The 27791-nt window shown below is 47.2% G+C and overlaps 1 protein-coding gene across 7 annotated transcripts in view; it reads right to left on the bottom strand.

The window, feature by feature from the left end:
* The window catches only part of LOC114664291 (C-Jun-amino-terminal kinase-interacting protein 4-like), a 109059-nt gene that overhangs the window by 77384 nt on the left and 3884 nt on the right, over positions 1-27791 (bottom strand). The gene's annotated exons all lie outside the window — the stretch shown is intronic.

Raw genomic sequence — 27791 nt, 5'->3', positions numbered from 1 at the left:
TACATAGGGTTCAAGGGAGCCATGCCGCTCTGCCAGCACTCCCATCTGACATCTGGTGAGCCAAGCTTGGCACGTTGAAATAAAAAGTGAAGAAGTTGAGGGGCTGTTCTGCCATTTGCTCCCCAAATTATCAAAATCGACATAGGCAGTGCCAGAGCTGTGAGGCGGTGGTGCCATTGCTCAGGACTTCTCAGTGCTTTACATAAAGCCAATCTTAAAAGGCTGCAGAAGAGAACCCCCCCATGGACACACTGGCCCGGCCTCACAGTAAGAAGCTCAAAAGGGATGGCGAAACCGAACGCAGCTGTTGACACCATCACCTCCATGACAGCCAGCACGTCACAGGAGTGTCACCCATGCGCCTGCTTTTGCTGAGTCAGCATTCTGGGTCTGCCTGTCACATGAGTCATCAGATGAGTGTCACATGACAACACTTCCAAACAAAGGAAGGAGGGGGCTGGGGCTGCTATCAGGTCTCAAGAATGCTGAAAAGGTGGGCATGGTGGGGGGTCAAAGCTGGCTCTGTAGCATTATTAAAATCACATGGCACAGGGTACGATTCCTGCAAAGTGCACCTGGATGGGATGCCAGTCCACTGCCAGCCGGCTAACTCAGAGCTACCAATGCAACTGGCAGCATTTCTGGGGACTGCTGGGAGAGGCGCTACAGTATACACCATACCCCACAAACATCCTCTCCCTGGCTTGTTTACATTTCTTCCACAGGTGTTTTTGTTCACTTGTGATTAATTCACTCATTATTATTAAATATTATAATTAATTATTATTAAGCATTTCTGTTACTTCGTTATTTTTGGTCTAGCTATGCATGCTTTATCCATTTACTTACAATGAGGCTAATCTTAGTCCCTGATGTTCCTGGTCTTTTGTGGGTGGATCCCCAAGAGGCGGGGTCACCATTACCTCATCACTAAGGCGCCGCCCCCAGGCTGGCAAAGTGAGGTCGCATTATAGATGATGTTGTCCTTTTTTAATTCTGTATAAACTTGGGTTGCTAGCCATTCTGCTGCTCTTCAGCTGTAGTATTGGGGCTTCACAAATCCTTTGAATATTTTGCTGTTATTTTTGTGAATAAATCCTTTTTTTCTTTTTAAATATATAAAGATTCTTATTGTTGTCCTTCCTTACACAAGCCAGGGGTTGACAGACAGACAGCCTTGCTGATGCAACAGCTAATGACATCTACAACAGCGTCAGTGAAGGTCAAAGGCTCTCTAAGTGCGATTGGTGGACCACCAAGTGGTCTGCAAAGTGACAGCCATAAGGAAACGGCAACAATTAAGAGGGTACGTTAGTCCATTATGCACTCGCTCACTTGTGATGATCAAGGCTGCTGGCTGGCACTGCCGCTACTCGGACCATATAAATGCACACATGAGAAAAGGGTCTAAACTCTCTGGAGGACTCCAGCCTCTGTCACATCTGAGAGGGCCTGTCACCGTGAACCCAATCACCTACCGTTGTAGTGGTCTGGGCCCGTAAGGTTCACACCGTCGAGAAGACGGCGATTTATTTCTTTTTTTGGTGGAGATTCTATGGACGCACCCAGCCTTGGCCTGACCTGCATACACTCACAGGCAGAGACACAAAAACGATGAATGAATAAATAATAATCTATTAAATGAAAACCCAATACACAACAGCAGCAGCAATCAGACAAACCTCCCCTTTCCCCAATGTCCTTCTATAGTCCAAACCAGCAACAGCAGGTGAAATAGTTTGGTGTGAAGATGACTATCCTGAGATCAGCTTCAGTAGTAAATGAGTGAAACGGTCCTAGCGGTAGTCCTGAGCGGAGATTTGCAGGAGCGCTCCTTTCGAAGACACACGACAGGCAGCCTATTCACCCTAACGTCAAACGATCCACAGGGCACAATTGATTTTTCAGATGATACGTAGGGACAGGATACACAAAAACGCTGATCTCCCGTTGCTCCGCCAGACCCCCCTTTTCAACTTTCCCGCTGCCCTGCTTCCGTTTCACTCATCCTATGCAGGTAATCCCCCTTGGGCTGCTGGGTAATGGAGTTCTTCCCACGGTAGCACAGCTACACCATTACGTACCCCGTGACTCCCGCAGAGTCACAGGTTTGCTCTTCTCTTTGGCCCGTTTGTGTGCCGATGAGCCAACAACCAATGAAAGCTCATCCATCCAGAGACTCAAAATGCAGCGTCGAGGAATAAAGACCCTCCCAAACAGAAGAGGGGCTCGTCTGTGTGATGACTTCTTTGCACAATGTCTCGTCTTGTTTGTGTTTTAATTTGAATTTCATTTTTTATTTGCACTTCATGTTGTTACACTGTGGACCCTGAGTGTCACAATTTCGTCTGTCTGTATACTTGCATATGTGTTGAGATGACAATAAAGTTCACTTTGACTTGACTTGTGTTTAACAGAAAAATAAAAAAACAGAAGGGAAAAAGAGAAATAAAGGGGCGAGACTTCTGCGGGACCACCACAGCTATTAACCCTTCGTACATCGCTGGCTCTGTCTGGCAACACGCTCTGTGATTTCCAGTCATGTAACTTGACATGGCGCCGCGACTGTGACATTGGCCTAAACTGCAGTCACGAACTGGGCTGTAGTGTTTAGATAGCTCTCGCCATTCACTCAGTGGGTATCAGGGGCACTAAAGTGGGCCACATCACCGTACTGCAGCCAGCAAAACTGCATGGCCACTTGGATTCTCGTTGCTTGGGCCAAATTCTGATCCTCCCATCATTGAGAAGCAAAAGACAGCTGGATTCTTCTGACCAGTATGGAAGCTGCTGCTGTGCCCATTGGTATCAACGTTCACTTTGATTTTGGACCTTCCTGCTCCACTGCTGCTCACTCCTCCTTATGCATCATCTTTTTCAGCCTGGGCCTCTCGTTCCAATCACTACGCGGGTCTCTGTCCTGAACCCACCTGCATGTCAGTCAGAAACATGAGTGGTAAACCTGAGACTACTTGAAATAACGACTCCTCGTGACCACACGGCCTCCGTCCACATCCACACTAAAATGGTCTGCAATGCCTTTCAAGAAACATTCAAAGCCCCCCCAAAGATCACGTGGGTCCGTTTTCATTTAAAGGGATCGTTCAAAGCATCTCCACAGCTGTCTGCTGCTAAAACTCTGGATAGCAGCGCCGGCTCTCTAAGCTCACGTGATACACGCTGTTAACGACAGGCCAAATTAAATGAGGATCATTTTTGCCCCTTAATGTTTATGACAAGTCGGCGCCCAAGGCTGGGAGGCATCGTGTCTGTCAGGAGGCGCACACGCAGGCACGAGCGCACACTTTACAGGAAATAAAAAGATAAATATCAGAAGGCAGACGAGCTCAGAGGTTCAGAATGTACAACAATTACAACAATGAAGATCAAAACATTTACATGTCAGAGCTGCTCCCACATCGGCACAAAGAGAGACGACGACGAGACAGAAAAACCAGGATTCTCTCTTCTTTTGTTTTCCGCTGACTTCCTCTTATCTCGCCCTGCAGCATGTGGCAGGAATCTCGATGATAAAACTGCCACTCGACTCAAACACAATCAAGAGAAAACAAAACAAAAGTGCGGAGCCGAGCGGGGCGACTAGGCCTCGGTTCACACTGTGACTCCATTCTGAATTTTAGACTTGGGTACCACACGGCTCTGACCTTTTCAGATAAAGTGTGAACGGCCAAACCAGAAGCACAATGTGAATTAAGGCCCCCATCATACAGTATGTGGTTTGAAATCCGAGTCTGGACGAATGCCAACTAAGTTTGCTTTAATGTTTATGGGGACCCTCGTCAGATCTCTGCATTCAATGATCACAAAAAGACGGAGAGGAAGCTAGGTGGCGGACTTGATCAGAAGTTGGGGTGACTGGTGCCAGCCAATGCAGCTCAGACGCCATGTGCCGTCTGTCGCAAATGGAGCATCTCGTGTGCGTATCTTTCCGAGGGAGTCTTACGGACAGACTGACCTAAGTAATCGAACATAACCTCTCACCATTGAAATGCCTTCTCGTCTCGTCCCACCAGTGCCAGCTAACCCTAATCTTTTGTTTGCTATTTGTCTGCCACGCCATCACAACTAAAGAATTCACCGACATCCGGCTTTGACAGGGCTGGAGTAGCCACATGGGTGTTGGGATCTTTCATTTTTATACATTCACTAGCCGTCCCCCATTGGCTCCACCCACACAGTAGTGAAACAGGACAGTGAGGAGGGCCCCGCCCACTTTTAACCTCCCCTTAGCCTGTAGCCTCTGTCTCAGATTAGCGTGAATACATCACCCCTGCAAGTGAACTCTGATACTTAGTGTGAGGAGGGAAGTCGCAAAAATCAACCGGAATGTTCAGGAAAATTCAAGAAAAAAACCCGATCTAAAATCTGTAAAGTAGTTCTCTCGTTCGCTAGCTAAGTGGATGTAAGGTACGCCCCGAGGCAGATGAGCAAGTGAGGAGGCCCCGCCCCTCTCCCCTCAGTCCGCTGCAGGTCTCTGGGATTCATACAAGTAACTCGGTACCGCAAGCAAACTCTGATACTTAGCACGATGAGAGAAGTCGCAAAATCAACCGGAATGTTCAAGCAAATTCTAGAAAAAAAAACTCAATCTCAATCTGTGAAGTCGTTCTCTCGTTCGCTAGCTAAGCAGAGGTAAGGTACACCAGAGGCCCCGCCCCCTCCCCTCGGCCTGCTACATTTCTCTCAGATTTGCGCAAATAAATGGGTACCACAAGCGAACTCTGATACTCGGTGCGATCAACTGGAATGTTCAAGCAAATTCTAGAAAACAAAAAACCACGATCTAAATCCGTGAAGTTGTTGTCTCGCGAAAAGCAGACAGACAGTCAGTCAGTCATTGAATTTGTTATTTTTTATATATAATATATATATATATATATATATATATATATATATATATATATATATGATAGATAGATATAGATAGATATAGATATCTACATATATCTATATGATATATCTATCTATATCTAAGCTATAAAGGAGAGTTGGGATCTGACAGACTGTGTTTGTGGAGGGATGGAGAGTTAAGGCGGGTGTTGGAGTCACGTGATCATCTCCCCTCCCATTCACCTCATTTCATTCACTTCATTTCGCTCCGAGCTGAGCTCCGCAACTGACGCGGTCTTGCCGTTCTTCATTTGCTTTTCACATGGCCAACTATACATTGAATGCTCAAGAGTAAGCTCAGTGCACAGCTTGGTCATATTACAACCGGAGGGGGCGAACTGACAACATGGTATACAAAGAGATCCTTAACAAATAATTACTGGTATATTTTCCGTCAGTTTATTATTTAAAATTTTAAAGCAGTACTCTGCCGCTGCGAAGCGTGGGTATTTTGGATGGATGGATGGATGGATAGATGGAGAGAGAGAACTTCTATCTTTTCCGATTCTATTTCTGGACATCCATACATGGACTCTGGAGCTTTCACATTCACCGATTTTGCATAGTTGATCAGAAATGTGGCGCCAGTCGTATTTCACTTGTAGTCGCATATCTCTTGTTAATGTGCTTCAATTTTACAGCCTTTGGTATTTGCCATTTCCTCGCCCAGTGTTTCCCAGGGTGCATTGCAACACACTAATTGGTGACATCCTCAGAGTTGTCCTCTGCAATGCAGTGTCAGGGCACCCAAGTTTGACTGATTAGCCCTCGTTTCCTGTCCCCGTTTTGTTCTTCTCTGTCACTGAACCTCTGCTCTTGGTTTCAGACTCCTTTTTGGCTCTGCTTTAGTTTTGATGTGTGGTCATCGTGGTTGACTCTCAGTTTGACCTTTTGCCCACTCACGGACTACAATTCTCACGGTCATTTTTCCCTGAAGCGTCTCTCGAGTCAGTACAACGGTCAATCAGGCAAGTACCTTAAAGGCCAAAAACCTAAAAACGAAACACAAGACCTGCGCTGCACCATCATCTCGATGGCTGCGTCTGCTTCTGTGTATTAAATTTAACAAAAGCCCTGACAAAACACACAAATAACAATAACTGTTCGAGTTTGCACATGGGCGGCCATTTGCCAGAGATCCAACTTTCTGTACAACCCCTAATAATAATAATAATTTTTTTAATAATTATTAGCTGCTCCAAGTAAGAAAACGAAACAAGACCGGCATCAGCTTAGGGTGGGCATATGTGTGCCCCCTCTGCCAGTTTATCACACGTTATAGGACACTGGGATTTTTACAACTTCTTTGTATTGAGGACACATGGGATGAATTCTACGATTTCATGGGGGTCATTCCCTCGCGTAACTGTATGGTGAGACTAACGGGACCCCCACCACTGGCTTCTTGCTGCTTTTCCTAAACGGTGTGAAGTGTCCACTTCATTTGCTGGGGAGTAGTGGACTATTGTAACCACAAGGGGGGCACCCCTGAGCCCCAAACCACAGACATACCAACACTCAGCACAATTCCAGGTTCAAATAGAGGATTTGTAATTAAACAGAGACAGCAGTAACACACACCATCTAAAACTCTCCTTCCTCCTCCAAGTGTGTGTACCCCACTGCCTCTCGACTCTGACCCAACTTCAGTGAGGCAGCAGGCTTTCTTTTAAGTTAGACCTGGGAACTGCACTCCGCTGTCCTGTCCAAGTCCCCTGAAGCTCTTGCGGGTTGTATGAAAATCAGGACAGTCCTCCCTGGGAGTGCCTTCTGGTGGTCCCCAAAGACCCCAATAGGCCTGTGCCTCTGGACTCCAAGTCCCATACCACTCTGTTAGGTGTCCCAATCAGGTTTAGCTCTGAGGAACACTGCCACCTGCTGGACGGGGGAGTGAACTGCTCCCGCTGAGCCCATTTGCCTAATCCTTCCATTATGGCTATCCTTCCTTTATCACCACCTGGATGCTTGTCCTTCTTTTCTGGCACCTACAAAATTAATCTGCTGAAATTAAAAACACGTAAGCAACACTACCATCAATTTGTCTGTTCATTGTTCCTCAGTATTTCTTCTTTGATGAGATCATCAGGATCTTTCTTTCAAAGGAAAATCATACAGGATGTGCCAGAGGTGCTCGGGCCTGGAGGCACCACAGTGTCCTAAGAATGAAAAGAACACGACGTCACACACAAGCCTCTGGCTGCCTCGTTCCGTCTGCTCAGGACAGGGGTCTGTGCACACTCATCCAAAGCCGATGAAATACAAAAATTATAAACCCAAAATTTGAAATGAAGTCACTTTGAGCTACGGTGTGAAGATGGCCCACACGGGTCCCCAAGAGGAGCCACAGATATGCTTCAAAATGGTAACCACAAGAGCTAACCGAATGTTCGAGAGAGAAGAGCACCTGGCATCATGTCTTGAGACAGAAAGGAAAAAATGAGAAGGTCCAGGAGTCAAAGACACAAGTCGGGGGCAAAGTTGATCTTACGTCAGAGCCAAAAAAACCAGAACCTGAAATTCAGGAGTCGGGAACCACCGTGAGAAAAATCAGTATCAGCAAGTCAATTAGGAAATAAACTGCCAAGAAAAAGTGTTATCTGCAAAGGCTGACAAAGGTGACACCCAACATTGTGACCCTTGACACCACATGGCAGCTGCCTAAGCCTAACCCGGACCCGCATATAGACTGACGACAGGCTCACAGAAGGGTGGCCATCACCAAAAATAAAGATAATGCCACAGCAAGACACTGGAAAAAAACAAAAATATTTAAGTTCGTCAATTTACTTTAAATGCAAAAACTAACATCAAATTCAGGCCCCAAACCCCCTAAATAAAACGTACAGAGAGAACCAACTGATGCAAAAAACACGTATAAAACCATCTGATACCAACATGGGCAGGATGGAAAAGCGTAGAATGGCAGGACTTGACCCCGGGAGTCCGAGTTCACAGCAGGAAGTGAATTGTTTTTGAATTGTTCGTTCCACTACAGCGTCACAGTGAGTGGCAGCCTCTCCTGAGCAGACACTGGGCACAGAGTGGGCACGTGCCCGCCAGCATCAGTCATCACCAGTCCAACTCTGATACAACAGGAGGTGGGCATAAACTAGAAACCCGGAAACAACTTACACTGAGCCTGGGAGTGCATGGCAAGTGGACACAGCAGGGCCAGCAAGTGCAGCAGCGTCGTCACAAGCACGAGTTCATGTTTAGAGAACGATGTCACATCAAACGCATAACAAAGAGCAACACAGAAAGGAAGCCATTTGTTCCTGAAAACTCCCAGTTTCCGCTTCCTCTTTTCTAGCTGTCTAAGAGCTTCTGTAGATTACACAGATTTAGGAATTTCCTCCGCTCGCGCAGTCGGCGCCGTCACATGGCTGGCTACCTGACCGGTGGCACTTTCCTGTCATCAGAGGCTCGGGCTAACGTGGGGAGCACCAAACAGGACGGCTTACGAGCGCCGCACACACCACCCGACACAAAATCCTCAACTAACAGATAGAAGAACAGCAGCAATTCAAAGGCAAATGGCACACGACGAGGGTGTTCTTGGGCCCAGGACAGGGCTGATGTCTCATCACTCGTTAATTTGGTTCCATTTTAATCACAAGTGCCCTTCTTGCAGTGACACTCAGTTGACTGAATGTTGGCTGTGACAAGGACGCCCGACCGGCTTATTGTGCTGCTGCTGCTGCTGCTCACGGCATCCTGCATTATTGTCCTTGAGTGTTTAGAAATACAAATAAATACAAATAAATAAAATGTATTATTATTATTAACATGTTGAATATTTTAAAAATCAGTGGAATTGGCACAACTCCGTTTCAAATTTCCACCTGACCATCCCATTATATCGCCCTGGTGGGCCAGAGCCTCTCCCATTGCAGACACTTAAATTTCTACAAACAGAGCATGCCTGCTGTCCGGCGCCCACTCAACAAATCCGACTGTGAAATAATCGTTGACTGCCATCAGCTAATCTGACGTAGCCCATGACTAGCAGTCGTGTGACGCATGTTAGTTTTGCACATCCAGGACGGCACTTCTCTCGTTATTTGTGAATTACTGTTATTGTTTTGGGCGGCACGGTGGCGCAGTGGGTAGCGCTGCTGCCTCGCAGTAAGGACACCTGGGTGTTCGCTTCCCAGGTCCTCCCTGTGTGGAGTTTGCATGTTCTCCCCGTGTCTGCGTGGGTTTCCTCCCACAGTCCAAAGACATGCAGGTTAGGTGCACTGGTGATTCGAAATTGTCCCTGTGTGTGCGTGTGTGTGTGCGCCCTGTGGTGGGCTGGCGCCCTGCCCGGGGTTCGTTTCCTGCCTTGCGCCCTGTGTTGGCTGGGATTGGCTCCAGAAGACCCATGTGACCCTGTAGTTAGGATATAGCGGGTTGGATAATGGATGGATGGATGATATTGTTTTGAATGGCAGAGGTCTTATTATTATTATTATTTTTTTAATCACCATTACTTAGATGTCACCACCCCACCCTTTACATGCTGGTTTTAGGTCACATTTGCCACCATTTACAGAGTTTGGCTTTACCGCATGACAGTCATGTGACACAGAAGTCACATGACATCCGAGATCCTATTTAAGATCTGCCACATCCAAGCTTCTGCTTACAGATAGGAATTAGGACCTGGCCTCACATTTGGACAATGCCATTTTGTGTTTTCCTGGCCTTTCGCCTTGGCACTTGCTCACCCATTTTGTACTTTTTTTGCCATTTCACAAATCGGAACACCGGGATGCTAAAAACGTACTAAGTGGGCTCATCAAATGGATCAGACGGTCACTTTCTTTTTGTCCAATTAAGCTGCAGCTTCCATGACTTTTGCCCAACTTTAATAGCAGGCTGTGCTTAACTTTCTAAAAATGAAAATTCAGACACACAGACTGAAGGGACGGCTAAGCCATTTCCAAAGTATCTAACATCGAGATCTGTTGCCCCTCATTGGTGACCAGGTGTTGGCACCCTAACGGCGATTAACAGCCACCATGACTGGCATACTGTGTGGTCTCCTGCAGAACTCTGTAAAGCCCCCCCGCCTGTGACGTTGTGCGCTGTTAGTAAGGCAATGATTAAGCAAAATAGTTGAGCACATGTGGGAAAACATGGCAGCGATCCAGCCAAATCCGGTCGCTCCCCATTCCGCAGGACCTCCTCTTCCAGAAGCTCTCGTTCCCAAAGCGCCCAGCCTCCGGCACACTGCATTCTCATCGAGCCAAAGCTACCGCGTTCCCATTTTCCCATTGTGGGTTATTTCTCCGCGTCACCCAGAGCCTCCAGTCGGAACCAATGTGCTCATCGGCTGCTAGGGAGAAATAAGGTCATAATCTAAAAAAGAAGAAGAGGAGGAGGAGGAGGGAGAGCATGTGACGGTGGCCAAATTGGGACGCTGAGAAACTCCCGACTCATCTCGGATTGGAATCCACAAAGAAAAATAAATAAACTAATGAGGTGGACCGAGGAACACTTCATTAATTACCCACAAGACCCAGCAGCTCCAAAAACATCTTGGATGACAACTTCAACATGAAGCAACCGGAGGGGATTAAGGAATGCTTTATCTTCACACAACGCTGCTCAATTATTCTAAACGACTGGTGACCTCGGAGCTACACGAGGGGGTCTCCGGACTGAGCTGAACAAGCAGACACACTAACGTAGTGGGGACGAAGCAAACAGATTCAGCCGTGAGCGTCAGCAGGCTTTGTGCCCTCAGACCCGAGTTACCCAAACTCTTCTCTAACATTTCAATCATTATTCACCACTCTGATGCTGATCCTTCTGATCATAAAACGGGTCATTACGATACCAACTGATGAGAAGAATTGCGCTATTTGAGGGTCCCCCCTAGAGTGCATGAATCCGCACATCATCGTCATCTCATATCAGGTTTGAGTTTGGTATTTTTTAAATCCAGCCATTTTAGCTCTAGATGTCCTGAAGAAATTGTGATACCCAGACACACGCAGACGCACACCCACCATTGAGATATCGAGGTTTTCGGTATCAGGGGACCCCAAAACGTTGAGATCCGTCGAAAACCGGACATTGAAATTTTTGACGTACCTAAAGCTTTTGCTCCTCCCCCATAGACGAAAATAAAACACTGAAAGGATCAGGAGACGGAAAGTCAGAAACCAAGCAGGGGTCAACTCTGAAAGAAACAATGCGGCTGGCTAGTAGTGGCAGACCTGAAATCACAGTCCAACATGGAGCATGGAGAACCACAACCAAACACCTCGTAACCACCCGGACGTGTCTCGAAGGAACACATCCACAATCTCAGCAGCAGTGGCATCAGGGTGTGCCCCGCCTCTTGGGGCACCAGCCACAAAACACGAGGGGCACAAGAGAACACCATCTTATACACAGAGAACAATATGAACAGAAATGACACAAAACAAAGAAGATGTGGGAAAGGAATACGCACACAAAACCCTGGCTGAAACGGAACAAGCTCATTGGTTTTGGGGGTCTCATCTGTGATTCGATGCGGTTTCAAGTATGGTGGCCTACCCAACAGGCCAAGAAGCTCAAGTCTGAGGACGAAGACAAGAAAATATCCAAGGCAGTGAATGTCCTTTAGTGCCCAGTCAGGAAAGACAGACATAGTAGGAGGTGTGGCACAATAAAACACCCTCAAGAGTTGAAGGGTCCGCACAGACAAAGCCAGCGGGGTCAGTACAGTAAGTCACCGTCCCGTGTTCTTTGTAGTTTGTGTGTATTTTTGCCCAGCTTATCCCCCCCATATGCTTACATACATAAAAAAGGTGCCAGCGCTTCATTAACCGGAGCACCGCTCAAGGGGTCTTCCCAATACTGTTCCCTATTGTGCGCACATTCACACATTTCACATGGAGTGCCCACCCCATCAGCAGATTGACTTCTTAGATTTTGCTTCCGGCTTTTTCTTTCTGTTTTATCTCAAGAGTCGGCCTCTCACATGATTTAAAGTTATTTTGTAATCGGATTTATTTTTATACGCGCAGTGTAAATTATATCATATGACCAATAAATAAGGCCGCCCTGTGCCAAAAGCCCTCATCTGTGTTCAGCCCGCCCTCGCCCGCTCGGCGTGTTCTTCTTCTTCTGAAGGCAAAGGTCGCTTTTCTTTTTTAAATTTATCTTGGCAGACAGCAGAGTCAGAATGTCGGCTCCGACTCCAGTGACTCCAGTGGCTTACGGTCAGAAGGGGGGGGGCCTTATCTCAACAAGCCCCCCAGGCCTCTCTGCGGGAACCTTTGAGCACGAGGGCCCTGTCACAATTCCAGAGTATTTAGACACTTAAACGGTTTTGTCGCTTACAGGGGATCAGAAAAGGAGGAAAACCTTTGCTCTCCTAACGCTCACATAAAGCAAGTGGAGGATTTGAATAATTGGAGGCCTGCTAGAGTAAAGCTCTCCATTCATACCAACTGAAGACTGGCAGCACTGGGTGCAAGGTGGGCACCCAGCCAAGAGAGGGTTAGGGGTGGGGTCAATTTAGCATTGCCCACTAGAACAGGTGGACCAGGCGTGGGACGGTGGCACACTGCCCACTGTGCCCAAATAAACTTCTGCCCATTTGCTTTTTATTAGTTAGTTTGGTTGACCGTTATTGTCCATCAGGGGAAATCTGCAATCAGCAACATACAAGAGCACATTAGTGCAAGTGAAGAAGCAAACAAACACTTGAGACATATTTATATATAAAAAACAAAACTGAATGTGGTCCACTTAAAGGTGTCACTGCCAATGGTGTCAAACTTCTTCTATTGGTTTTAAATCTGTCAACAAGCATCGCCTCCCAGAAGGGAAAGCTCGGTGGTCCTTCACAGTCTTTGCTGCTTTTCATTTTGTTATACGGCTCTTGGAGCCTGAGATGCGATTGTCCACAGAGAACAGGAAAATAACCCCACTGGGGTCTAAAGTTATTTTCATTAAATACAGACAGCCCCCCAAACCAGGGCAGAAATGAAAAGGTCGGTGCGTTCTCGATACGACACAAGTGGTCGTTCCATAAGATGCTACGGAGGTGTTCATCCTCCTCGGCCTTCTTAATAAATAGCTGCGCTGCTGACATTGTCTGTCCATTGGGAATGCCAGAATGGTGGGACTGGCATCCCAGCAGAGATGGATGGACAGGACTCCATAATGGAAGGATGTGGATGGACACGCATCCCAGATGGCTTGGTCTGCAGGCACCTTTCCCAGCAGAGAAGCCATAATGGGAGTATAGAAGGAGACTGTTTCTCAAGGCCATGTATTCCCCTATACCACAGGGTGGCAGCATCCCTGCAGGGCAAATTGGGAGCTGTAGTCCTGATGGGCAGCCCTGTTGGGGTACTTGGGTGCTGCCAGGAGGAGCTGCAGGAGCTACTTTGGAGGGCTTCCAACTTGCAAAGGTGTGGCACCAGACGTACACCCAGGTCTGGCATAAACGAATCTGCCGCCGTCTCCTCCTTCTCAGTGAGTCAGCAGGCCGTGGACAACACTCGGGAGAAGAGGAGCAGGAGAACATGGAGATGCTGCACTGACTTTAACCCTGGGATGGTGATTTTGTATAATGAATACGTTTTAAGTTAATCGTGACTCTGGATTCGGGGCCACATGTTTTTATTGAAGCTCAAGTGATTATCCAGTATGGCTCGTAGGTGCTTAAAGCTACCAGCTCTCCCCACTTGTTCTCCAATAAGGAGCACTGGTTATACTGGTTCTTCACATTTTATTGGAGGTTCTGCTCCTGTCCCTCCTCTTCACAACGTGTCACATTGTCAGAGGTGCCAGTCAGTGCTGTTAGATCGAGAGGAGTGTGGGGCCATTGCTCTGCCTTGTGGAGCTCCTAGTGACTTGTAACTCCCTACCTTGACAAGGAGGAAGTCCATAATCCATCAGGGGAGATGGGGGGTCCACCAGTATGTGTTCCTGAAGGATTTTTCAATGGTTTGCTCTATCAGATGAGACTCCTTTAAAGCCACGTCTTTTATGTTTCGCATTTTCTTTCACACATCAGCTCCTGTGACACAGTCAGTTTTCTGTTATCTGCATTCCCACCCATATATCTGCCCTTATTTTGGACAAAGTTCATCATGACGTGTAATGTCACAGGTACAACAAGGCAGCAGGATGTTTAAGAAAGCAGCAAGGAGCCAGTGGACATCTGAATGCACTCAGACGTGACGTAGCCTGCTGGAGGAGACGCATTATGTGTGGCCTACTTACTCCTCACTGGAGCCCCTCAGCTCAGCGGAGTACAGAACGGCAGCCATGAAGTGCTGCAGGATTCACGGCTCAAGACACGGACACCGCTTGTTCTCCCCAAGTTCTCCGGGGGGCACCTCCTTCCATGTGAAAACCTACAGTTTGGGTTAACTGGGGACTGCAGATTTGCCCCTCTTCAAATGGGGGTCTGTGGATGACCCCCACACAAGTAATCCGAGAACAGGCCGGAGGTCCCCGGTGACCCTCAACACGATACGCGGCTTAGGAAATGGATGACTGGGGGGGGTGTCAGAGTGGGCGTACAATGGAGGACGTTCTTCTTGCAGTATCTCAGGGTTTGTATGCAACATAGCAAATCCCAATAGCAAAGCGTTGTCAGCAGTTGAGAGATTAGGGGGAGGAACTGAACGCGTCAACTTACTTTGTCTCAGGTTTACATTTTTATTTGTGTTGACATGTTTGTGTCCCCTTCTGTTTGTAGCGCTGCTTTAGAATTCCTCTGTTACTGCATAAATGTGGCCTACAATGTGATCAGACTTGTAGGAAGGTCATAAAAGCTGATGACACCAAATCGGGCACGTGACCCAAAGGGACACATCTGTCTGTAGGTCTTTGCTTTCAGTAACTGGTGTGCACAAGAAGAACTTCAGCTAAACGTTTCCGGTGACTGCTGATCAGGCCTGCACTGGGGCTTCACGTCAGAGACGCTGGTGGGCATTCTGTGTGTGAATTGCTTACACAACATGTCCACCTGATTAAGGTCAGGATTGCGACTCGGCCATTTCTTAAGCTTTAAGCACTCTGTGGTTGAATGACTAGAGTGTTTAAGGTCGTCGTCTTGCTGCACGGCCGATGTTCTCCTGAGTTTCAGGTCACCCTGACATCTTCCACTAGAATTCAATTGTGGCACACCATCCTGGTCCAGAAGCAGCAATGAAGACCCAAACACTTGTATTGCCTCCATCATGTTTCACAGGTGGAACGTCAATAAGGTTCTTATGCTGGCGCGCAGTGTTTGCTCTTCGCCCAACAACAACTCGTCCATCCACAGAACATTCTTCCAACTGCCTTCTCGCTTATCCAAGAGGTTAAGGTTTAGACGGGCAGCAGTGCCCCTCTTGGAGATTAGCGGATTGTCTCCGTACAGCCCTGACACGCGCACCATAGCTGTTCAATGCTCTCCTGATGGTGGACTTACAAACAACGCAAGAGAGGCCCTTTGGATCCTCCAATGTCACACTGGGGTTCTTTGGGACTTCCTAGAATACTCCATGCTTTACTTCTTGGAGTGAACTGTGTTGGTCACCCACTCCTACGAGGGTCACAATAGTGTTGAATTTCTTCCATATTTACATGATTTTCCAGAGAGTGGCCTGGAGGAGTCCAAAGTCTCCTGAAATGAGGTTGTCACCTTTCCCAGCCTGCCCTTTCGGAGGCCCTTAGCAGTCTCCTTTGATCGAGACATGTCACACTCCACAAACTCATGTGGTGAAGTTCAGACTTTTATGGCAAAGACCCCAATTTATGGGCCACCCACACTCAGCCCTGTCCCATTGACTTGAATTCCAATGAACAGATAATCCTAGGGGATGCTGGATGGTTTTCCCCAATAAAAATAAATGAACAAGTTTCAGGTTTGTGTGTCATTTCTATAACTGGCTTCTCTTTACCTTGTTTTAGGACTTGTGTCCTGAGCGGAGATAGAAACGGAGAACATTCAAAAGGGTTCCCAAACATCTTAGCACCAGAGAACATTTACTCAATCAGCAGATGCTTGGATCCAAAGTGACTTACAAAGAATGCCATTTTAACAGAGTCTGGGGACCAGAATACCTTTAACATTTACTAGGGCAGGTACAGGAATCATTCCATTAAAAACATGTGATTCCCCTGTGCCCCCCACCAGCCCAATACAGTACAGGGGACACTGCCACCTAGTGGTCTCTGTGCTCTCACACTGGCATAAGTAGGATGGCACGTCCTCCTCTGCCCGTTTGGCTCTTACTTTCACTTTCTGTTTGGGGGGTCGACGGTGAGGCTTGATTGGGTTTAGAGATTTATCAGCCCCTTACTGTCATGGGCACAGAATATGACCAAATTGAATACGCCGCCACTGTCAGGTGCCATGATTAACGTGTAATGTCAACTGTAGCTTGGAGCGTCCGCCCTCTTGGCCTGAAAGATCTCAGAACAGAGTTTACAACACCTTTCATTCATTAGCAGATTTCTCAAATCTCTCTCTCTCTCTCTCTCTAATATTATATATATATATATATATATATATATATATATATATATATATAAAATCCAACATCTGTCCATCTGTCCACTTTCACGAGAGAACAACTTCACGGATTTAGATTGGGTTTTTTTCTAGAATTTGCTTGAACATTCCGGTTGATTTTTTGCGACTTCTCTTATCACGCTATGTACCAGAGTTTGCTTGCTGGAGCGATTTAATCGCACGAATCCGAGAGACACGCAGTGGGCTAAGGGGAGGGGGAAATGTGACGTCACAAGTGGGCGGGGCCCTCCTCACTGTCCTGTTTCACTACTACGTGGGTGGAGCCACGGGGCACAGCAAGTAACAGTAATAAAAGATAAAGGAGCTGATTGAGCACTAACCATTAAGGGGTATAATAGACTGGAAATCCAGCTGCTTGCCTATCTTGACACTTCTTGCCAGCTGAGCACCTGGTTGTGGACTTTTTTCCTCAATTTTTGTTTCCTTAAAGTCCTCTTCATTTAAAGTGTCCTTTCTAGCCACTGCCTTGCCAGTTTGTAGGCACACATCAGGATGGAAAAAGCCTGAAGATGACAAGTGCCAACTCAAACAACACACAACTAAACGCAAAAGAGAGCAAAACAGCTCCACAGGTAAGCAGGAGAAAAACCCAGTGGGTGACACAAACAACAACAACAGCCTGCCTCCCACCGGCCCTCAATGGTCATCCCGTGTGCCGCCCAAACCCCCCCCCCCCCACACTTTGTGGTGGAGTGGCGGCCTAATCCTGCGACAAACAGATGACGGCTCCCCAGTAAATGATACCCTTGTACTCATTCATTGTAAAAATAGCCGGCCTCGACACTGACCTAATGTGCCATCAGCCCTGCCGCGCTCTCTTCTTCCCTAATCTTAACGCATTTGCCAGCATACATGTAATAATTAGAGGGACGAGCTTCATTCAGTCAACCGCTGTAATTATCAGGCTTAAGTGAAAAGACGAACATAAAAACAGCAGGAAAAAAAACACAGCAGCGAGCTGGAAAAAATGAGCTTGTGATGTTTAGACGGACACAAGTGACCAGAATCGCCTTTGCTCAGTGAGCACCTCGGGATACAAAATAAAAAGGATTCACTCACTGATAGCGTTTCATAAAACTTCTGCTTTGGCCATCAATCCGCTTTCTAACCCAGTACCCATCCTGGCAGTAGTAGAACCAACCATGGAGAAGATGCCAGTCCACCACAGGGCATACTTCCACACACCTACCCACACTGGGCCAGAGGTGTCGGTTCACTTCAATTGTAGATCTTTGGAAGGCGAGGACAGAGATGATGAGATCACGCGACTTTTTCGTGAATTGTAGTATTTACACAGTGACTGCAGACATTATGGAGACCCCGTCACTTTCTGTACACTTTATTGTGGTGCCGATTTCACTTTAAATGGAGAAAGTTGTCATTTTTGCCCATCAGCCTACACTCAATATCCCATAATGACGATGTTAAAGTCTGCGTTCAGAAAGGTTTGCAAATGTATTAAAATCCAAAGAGTGAAATCTCTCCCTCACAGAAGTATTCAGACCCCAAGCTGTACTCGGGTGCGTCCCCCATTTGTGTGTCGAGAACTTGACTGGAGTCCACCCGAGGCAAATTGAATCGACTGGACGTCATTTAGACAGGCACAGGCACACGTGGACTTGTGAACAGAAGGCCCCACAGTTCACGCTGCATGTCAGGACAAACACCAAGCCATGAAGTCCAAGGAACTCTCAGGATGGAGACCTCTGTGACCAAACGGTGGAAAGGCACAGAGGAGTTAAAAGCTTTTCTAACCCTTGGAGTCTTCCCAGGAGCACAAGTCTCAACCACCGTGAAATGGAAGAAGTTGTTTGGATCTAGCAGGAGTCCCCCATGAACAACCAGGCAAGAAGGGCCTTGACCAAGAACTCGACGGTCACCCTAACAGAGATCTGCAGTAATAGCCTTCCATGAGTGACCACCAGTCACATAGTAGGACCTCCTCCAGAGACTCGGCCTTAGTGCTCCTCAGTGAGCCAATGGATGACAGGCATCTGCCTTTGCAAAGATGGACAACCACCAAGTGATCGGTGGTTGTAACCGATACACGCAACGTGACTGCAAGGGAAAAGCAAAGTGCGCATTTGGAACTGCATAATTAGAAAAAAGTGCCTCACGTCTGTTATATCGGCTGAGAACGGAAAAAGATGGGCCAAGGAGGAGGTTGCACTCACCACACGTTCAGTGGCTACCCACGTATGGTGAGCGTGCAACACTGGAGATTTGTGAAGTGATCCGTCATCCCCTACAAACCCTAATCACGTCAGTGCACATCCCGCCGCTGCAGTTGTTAAGCGCAAGCAGCCTAAGGCGTCAGTCATCCTTTACCACTCCTGGTGAGATCCGAGTCAAAGGAGTCCAAACCAAGGGAGGCTGCGGCCTGATCAAGCAGCAGTCTGTCGAAGGGCACACTCGCTCACTCCCAGCCAACCTGAAGCCACAATCATTAGCACATGTAATATTCACATCCAAGGCAACTAAAGAGACGTGAGGGCAAGACAAAATATGCTGAGGTAACCGCTACAGAGAACAATGAGAGTATTAAAAAAGGGAAATGGCAACTTTGGTTTTTATTCAAATAGCACATTTAGAGCAGGACACACACATCACTTTTGACTTTGCATACGTGTCAAATCAAACACACTGACACAACCGGCTTTATTTTGTATACAAGACCATCCTGCTGCACGTTAGGAGTGGTTAAGGCTGGTTAGGCGACTGGCCAGGCGGATGAGGGCGCAGAGATGAAAGTCCACCTCCTTAGCCACCTTGCCACACTGCCTGCCTATCTAATGGACAATAGCTGACCGGTCTCATCTCACCTTACACACTTCCTACACTCCCGACACCACACTCAAGTGGCACCGTTGTGCATTTGACTACCAAATGTGCCTTTCACTTGGCATCACAAACGGGACATCAGTTGTGAGGCAAATCCCAACAGGCCTAATAACCATCTACACACCTGGCCATGAAAACAGGCGCGTCCACACCCATCCACATCCCACATTCTGTAATCTCCTAGAGCTGACCACAAAATACAAAAGTGGCTGGCGGTTATCGAAATGTGAGGGCGTCAACGCAGACAACGTAGAGTGACGCAGGTCACAACAATTCTGGGAAAAACAAAAGAGATGGCACCTCCTCAGGGCGACGGGCAGACATTCTTATTCCTTTTCCTTGGCCTTTCCTACCTGACACAGCTAAACACAAACTGATCACCGCCTTGAAGGAGGCTTTGCCCAAATCAGCAGTTTATCACCGAGTCCTTACACACGTCAGGGACAACACTCTGATAATAAAAATCAATCAATCACCATACTGTACATACACACCTGCATTCACAAAGTCTCCAGCCCCTTCACGTTTGTCATATTTTGTGACAATGCAGCCTCCTGCTCAAATCATTTAAATTCATTTGGTCATCTCATCAAAAAACACTCAGTACCTCAGAATAAGAAATTAAAATGGGATTTCAGACAGGTTTTGCAATTTATTTTAAAAATAAAAACCTGAAATATCCCACGGACACAAACTCTTTCCTACGTATTTCGTTGAAACCCCTCTGGCCGCCATTCCAGCCTGAAGTCTTCCAGAGTCCGACATGACAAGTTTTGCAGCCCTGGCTCTGGGGGTTTCCTGCCAGGCTCTGTTTGGTGGGATGGACACCAGCGGTGGAGGGCCACTGCCCGCTCTCTCCAGAGATCTCCGATTGGGTTCAAGTCGAGGTTCTGGTTGGGCCACTCCAGGACATTCCCAGCGTTGTCCCTAAGCCACTCCTGTGCGGTCTTTGCTTTGTGACCCTTTGGCCCAGTCGGAGGTCCAAAGTGTTCAGAGGAGTTTTTCCATTCAGGATATCTCTAGACTTGGCTCCATTCAGCTTTCCCTCAAAACCTGTCTGGTCTCTCAGTCCCTGACGCTGCCATCTCCATGCTTCGTCGTTTGGAATTGTGTTACTCTGCTGATGAGCGATGCCCGCTTTCCTTCAGATAGGATGCTAATTTTGGTTTTAACAGACCACAGAATCTTGTTTCTCATTGTCTGGGAGTCCTTGAGGTGCCATTTGGAAAACTCCAAGTGGGCTTCCATGAGGCAAGGCTTCTGTCTAGACACCCAGATTAGTGGAGTGCTGCAGTGACGGTTGTCCTTCTGGAAGTTTCTGCCATCTCCACACAGGTTGCCTGGAGCACAGCCAGAGTGACCATTGGGTTCTTGGTCACCTCTCTTACCAAGGCCCTTATCCCACAAGTCCTTAGTTTTGGTCAGGTGGCCAGCACTAGGAAGAGATGTGGTGGTCCCAAACTTCATTCCATTCCATAAGAACTAAGCAGGCCGCTGTGCTCCTGGGTATCTTCAGTGTTGTGGTCTTCCCCAGATACAAACCCGTCTCTCAACTCTGTCGGCAACGCCTTCGACATCGTGACGTGGGACCCTCCTTTGCTAATCAGTCCAGGCAACTGAACGTGCACATGAGGTCTCCAAAGATCTCGATGGGATGCACCCGAGGCACATTTCAAGTGTCGCAGCAAAGGGTCCGCATACTTGTGTCAGTGGGATTTTCAGGTTTTGATTTTTAATACGTTTGGGAAAGAAATCTAAAATCCTGTTTTCTTTTTGTCCTTTTTGGGTATTAAGAATTGCTTAATGAGGAGAAAAAAAATTAAACGATTTTACCAAAGGCTGCAACAGTAGAAGGGGTCTGAAAACTGCACAGGAACCCACCTGAAATTGTGCTGAAGTAGAACCTCTGGGTGTAGAAAGAAAGAAACTGAATATGGCCCGATACAATTAAACAGAATAGACACAAAAGTACTTAATAGGAAAGGCACTATATAATAAAAAGAACCTAAAAACTGTCTAGTGTAAAAGACAAAGCACGAGAGAGAGAGATAAAGGACCAATAAAAAAACAAGAAAAAAATAAAGAAGTGCTTCACGTGAAAGGTACCATATAACAAAACACGCATAGAAATGCTTAAAAGGCACTATATAATAAAACTACAAAAATGCTTAATATAAAAAGGCACAGTTTAATAAAAGAAAGAATCGACAACAGTGTTTCATTTGAAGAGCACTGCATCAAACAATTCAAAGACAGAAAGAACATTTACAAATGTGTTTAACATGAAAGGCACCATATAACAAAACTACCAAATAAATACCCTTACTTACCAGTCATGAAGTGCACTGCTGCAGACCTCAACAGAAGTTTAACACGACAAGCAACGCAGACGGGCCGCCACAATCCCTGGACTCCGCTGTAATGCGGTCATTAAAACGCAGCAAAACCTTCTCTAGCCCCCGAACCCAATCCAGGGCCGAGGGGGGCCACAGCCTACCCAGCTGCAGCTGGTGTTACAAATGCACCACCCCAGATGAGGTGCCAGTCCAGTGCAGGTCATCACTTCAATTCACCAGCTGGTACTCTGTGGAGGTTGCAGCAAACCCGGAGTACCGGAGGGCAAAGCCACGCAGATGTGACATGGAAGTCAAACTCCAGACATCTGATCTGAGAGGCAGCTGAGCCGACCACCGTACCACCCGACTGTCAGACAAAACATAAGACAGCACCCTCAGATTTGGCTGTGCTCTCCGGTACCCAACACAAGGGTTTTATGTTTTCATCATCATCATCATCTCTATTTAAGAATGTATTTTATTTTTCAATCTCATAATCCATGACATTCACAGCACTTTGCTGTCAGGTATTTGCCACTTCCCCTCCAATTCACAAGTTGTCTGTACTTTTGGTATGTTGTCCAATTCAGCCTCCTCTAGCAGCATTGGGCACAAGGCCATTGCCAGCCCTGGACAGGATGCCAGTCTTGATCATGGCACACTCCCGCATCAGCTCCCCAATAAACCGAACACACACCGGAAACAAAAAAGCCCACCCAGACAGGACAGGGGTCCAGTGGCACCGAGAGCCAAGAGGTGGCAGCACTAACCATGGTGCCAGAATGCTACACAAAACAAGCAGAAATGAATCTACAAGTCCTCCTTGCTGCCAGAGTGCACGTTCTTGGCAGCATCAATCTCAGCCTGAACTCGGGAAGAGAAGGAACCAATTCAAGATGGGAAGCCCCCACACACGCATCTACCCAACATTGACAATCAATCTGAGCAGCTCGTCCCAGCGATATGGAAAGAAAAGGGAAGACCCCACACGGGCACAGGAAGAACCGGCACACGCTGCCACACAGAGTCCAGGTGGCGGGTTTGGTTTAAACATTCAGATCTTCACAAGCAAGCAAAATACAAAATGGCAAGTTAAAACTGGGGGTGGGTGGGGGGATTGGGGGGGGGGTTGGCATGGGACACAATGTAGACGTTTGCTGGCAAATATGAAGACGCTCTGAATAGGAAAGTGCGGCCAAGTTTCTCACATGACAGCAAAACTCAAAAGGCAGCCATGATCGGAATCTCAGCACAAGCAGCTGGAACCATTGGAGGAAACTGAACGCAGCCAGTCCTCCCGATGCCCGTGCACAACTAAACAGAACATGGCACTCACTCAAGATGTCAGCTACATTAGTGACTTGTTAGGACAACAGCAGGCGAAGCACACAAAAGGTCAGAGAGAAATAGCAGCAGACAACTTCGCAGTTCAGACCAGAGGAGTACAGAACACACTCACATTGCCAGAACCCACACTTACCCATCCACAGGTGCCACATCAGGCATGAGGCAAGGACTGGGATGCCAGCCCTGCACTGGTCCATCAACCAAGACTGGACACAAGTCTCTGGAGTCATGAAAGCAACCTCAATAGGCACTGAGGCACCACGCTGTCCTTTCCAAACTCAAGTAAAATGAGGTACGCCACCCAGAATGTGTGCCCTCTCGACCGTATGAGGAGCACTCACTCATTTTCTAACCATCTATCCATCCATTATCCAACCCGCTATATCCTAACTACAGGGTCACGGGGGTCCACTGGAGCCAATCCCAGCCAACACAGGGCGCAAGGCAGTAAACAAACCTCAGGCAGGGCGCATACACACACACACACACCCCAAGCACACACACACTAGGGACAATTTTGAATCGCCAATGCACTAACCTTTTTGTTTATTTCAACACAAGGTCACCACTCTACAAATAACCCTGGAAATGAAATCAGAAGGCCACAAAGGTGTGGCCACCAGCTTTCTGATCATCTTCTTGGACTTGTCATCACATTAAAACCAAACCGTACTGCTTCACTCTGCCACCCTAATCATCGAGACCCCCACAAGTTCAGAGCTAGTCTGGACGGCTCGTGACTGGTCCAAAGTCTCCTCAAGCTCATCCTCACTTGTGTGGACTCCCCCAGGGGGTCTCTTTACAGTTTACCAGGCATGCTCATCATTACATTTCATCTCGCTCCTCTGATGTGGGGCGGCGCGGTGGCACAGAGGCTGGCACCTGCCTTACAGATCCAGCGTCCTGACCTCCCAAAGAGGTGTGTGTATGTGTGTGCGCACAGTTACTTAACACCCTCCAGTGTTGTGTGTGGATGTGTATGCTTGAGATGCGATGGACTGGTGGTCCTTTCCGGATTTGGTTCCTGCCTCGCCCCACTGTTACGAGGTCTGAGAATGTTAATGTCATTTATAGAGTGGTGTAAACGCTGAAGGGGACCACATAAAGAATGACGGACTGACTTTACGCCAGGACATCGCCAGGCTCTACGCATTTCCATGCCTTTAACCCGGAGCTGGTGTTATTGACAGGCAGTTAAAAAGACAGAGATGGAAGGTGCTATATAAATGGTACATCGATATAAAAGATACGACCAATCACCTCTTTTATATTCATAAGTCTGCCTCGATGGACAGAAATGAAGGGCGCTATAGAAAACAGACAGCAGAAATAAATATGAAGGGCACCATATTATATAGGGTGTGGAAAGCACTACATAATAAACAAAGAGTTTACGTGAAAGGCACTATATAACAGAGCAATCGTGTCAACAAACAGGTTATGTGAATGACACTGTCATTTATAGGTTATGTGTAAGGCACTATAGGGTGGTCCAGATCTAACTATGCAACTTTTAATGCAACGCAATGCAATAATTGCATAATTAGATCTGGACCACCCTGTATAAAACAGACCAATCGCATCAGAGAAGTGATTACGTTACACTCACTAGATAGCAGAGAGTCTCAGAGGCATTTTGTAATTAATTGGTCATGTGAAAGTCGTTACTTCATGAAGAAGCCATTTGAAGTTCACTTTATAATAGACCAATTATATGATGAGGTGGTAATATGAAAGGCACTATATAACAGATAGCCTGAAAGACATTATGCAGCTAATATGACCCCACAGATATTCTCAAAAGGAAACTCCGCGGCCGCAGCACTAACATGAAACAGTAACGCACCAAGTACAAACACTGAGACGAGTGCAAGCCCCGCAAGTGTACCCACAGTATAAGAGTTAATGTTCCTGTGCCAGTGTGTCTATTGGAACTGGACAGGGCAAATATGGGCACAAAAAAAAAAAAAAACCTTGTGCAGAAAACAGAGTCGGGCTGATGAGCTGCACTCTGATTTATAAGACACCTTTTCAGGCTGTGCAAGGCGCTATATAAAACTAAACTGATGTGGGGCTCTTTGAGACTGTGCGGGACCAGCTTTCTATGCCAAATGCCCGTTTATCTCGGCCCCCCTGAAACTTTTTAAACAGTCACAGTAAAATGACACCACCGGCTGGTTTTCAGTTCTACAGTAATTGGCCTATATAGGCCACAGGGGATGCACAAACCAGTGTGTTTCTTCGTGCCAGTCCTAAACACAAGCCCGGATAAATGGGGAGGGTTACGTCAGGAAGGGCATCCGGTGTAAAATTTTGCCAAATCAATATGCGGACAACAGTACAAATTTCCATACCGGATCGGTCGAGCCCCGGGTTAACAACGACTGCCACCAGTACTGTTAGCCAACAGGGTGCCTGCGGAAATTGGGCTACTGTTGGCGAAAGAAGAAGAAGAAGAGGGGGAGACATGTCCAGAGGCAGAAGGAGAGGAGGAAGGTAAAGAGAGTGGAACTGAGGGTAGGAACTTTGAATGTTGGCAGTATGACAGGTAAGGGGAGAGAGTTAGCAGATGATATGGTGAGAAGGAAGGTTGATATATTGTGAGACTAAATGGAAGGGGAGTAAGGCCTGGTGGATCAGAGGGGGATTCAAATTGTTCTATTATGGTGTGGATAGGACGAGAAATGGAGAAGGAGTTATTCTGAAGGTGCAGTAGGTCAAGAGTGTCCTGGAGGTAAAAAGAGTGTCAGGCAGAGTGATGATTATGAAGCTGGAAATTGGAGGTATGATGATGAATGTTGTTAGTGCATATGCACCACAAGTTGGGTGTGCGATGGGTGAGAAAGAAGGCTTTTGGAGCGAGTTGGATGAAGTGATGAACAGTGTACCCAAGGAACAGAAAGTGGTGATTGGAGCGGATTTCAATGGGCATGTTGGTGAAGGGAACAGAGGAGACGAGGAGGTGATGGGTAGGTATGATGTCAAGGAGAGGAATGAAGAAGGTCAGAGGACAGTGGATTTTGCCAAAAGGATGGACATGGCTGTGGTGAATACGTATTTTAAGAAGAGGGAGGAACACAGGGTGACGTACAAGAGTGGAGGAAGATGCACACAGGTAGATGACATCCTATGCAGAAGACTTGATCTGAAGGAGATTGAAGACTGCAAAGTGGTGGCATGGGGAAGTGTAGTTAGACAGCATAGGATGGTGGTCTGTAGGATGACGTTGGAGATCAAGAAGAGGAGGAGACTGAGGGCAGAGCCAAGGATCAAATGGTGGAAGTTGAAAAAGAAAGACTGCAAGGTTGAGTTTAGGGAGGAGGTGAGACAGGCACTGGGTGGTAGTGAAGAGTCACCAGACAGCTGGGAAACTACAGCAGATGTAGTAAGGGTGACAGCAAGAAGGGTGCTCGGCGTGACATCTGGAAAGAGGAAGGAGGAAAAGGAAACCTGGTGGTGGAATGAGGAAATACAGGACAGTATACAGAGGAAGAGGACGGTGAAGAAGAAGTGGGATAGTCAGAGAGATGCAGAAAGTAGACAAGAGTACCAGGAGATAAGACGCAAGGTGGAGAGAGAGGTGGTGAAGGCTAAAGAAAAGGTGTATGATGAGTTGTATGAGAGGTTGGACACTAAGGAGAGAGAAAAGGACCTGTGGGCTACACAGAGGGGGGCAGAGCAGAGAAAGAGGAGCAGCAGGTTAGGGTGATAAAGGATAAAGATGGAAACATACTCACAAGTGAGGAGAGTGTGTTGAGCAGATGGAAAGAGTACTTTGAGAGGCTGATGAATGAAGACAACGAGAGAGAGAAGAGGTTGGATGATGTGGAGATAGTGAATCAGGAAGTGCAACGGATTAGCAAGGAGGAAGTAAGGACAGCGAGGAAGAGGATGAAAAATGGAAATGCCATTGGTCCAGATGACATACCTATGGAAGCATGGAGGTGTTTAGGAGAGATGGCAGTGGAGTTTTTAACCAGATTGTTTAATGGAATCTTGGAAAGTGAGATGATGCCTGAGGAGTGGAGAAGAAATGCACTGGTGGGCCGATATTTAAGAATAAGGGGGGTGTGCAGGACTACACTAACTACAGGGGGATAAAATTGATGAGCCACAGCATGAAGTTACGGGAAAGAGTAGTGGAAGCTCAGTTAAGAAGTGAGGTGATGATTAGTGAACAGCAGGATAGTTTCATGCCAAGAAAGAGCGCGACAGATGAGATGTTTGCTCTGAGGGTGTTGATGGAGAAGTTTAGAGAAGGCCAGAAGGAGTCGCATTGCGTCTTTGTGGACCTGCGAAAGCACATGACAGGGTGCCTCATGAGGAACTGTGGTATTCTATGAGGAAATCGGGAGTGGCAGAAAAGTACGTAAGAGTTGTACAGGATATGTACGAGGAAAGTGTGACTGTGGTGAGGTCTGCGGTAGGAGTGACGGAGGTGGGATTACATCAGGGATCGGCTCTGAGCCCTTTCTTATTGGCAATTGTGATGGACAGGTTGACAGACGAGATCAGACAGGAGTCCCCGTGGACTGTGATGTTTGCTGATGACATTGTGATCTGTAGTGAGAGTAGGGAGCAGGTTGAGGAGACCCTGGAAAGGTGGAGATATGAGAGGAGAGGAATGAAGGTCAGTAGGAACAAGACAGAATACATGTGTGTGAATGAGAGGGAGGTCAGTGGAGTGGTGAGGATGCAGGGAGTAGAGTTGGTGAAGGTGGAGGAGTTTAAATACTTGGGATCAACAGTACAGAGCAATGGGGATTGTGGAAGAGAAGTGAAAAAGAGAGTGCAGGCAGGGTGGAGAAGAGTGTCAGGAGTGATTTGTGACAGAC

This window comes from Erpetoichthys calabaricus, chromosome 14 (assembly GCF_900747795.2).
Source record: "Erpetoichthys calabaricus chromosome 14, fErpCal1.3, whole genome shotgun sequence".
Classification (NCBI taxonomy): domain Eukaryota; kingdom Metazoa; phylum Chordata; class Cladistia; order Polypteriformes; family Polypteridae; genus Erpetoichthys; species Erpetoichthys calabaricus.
Note: the sequence above shows the minus strand (reverse complement) of the source record. Positions and strands in the feature narration are given on the sequence as shown.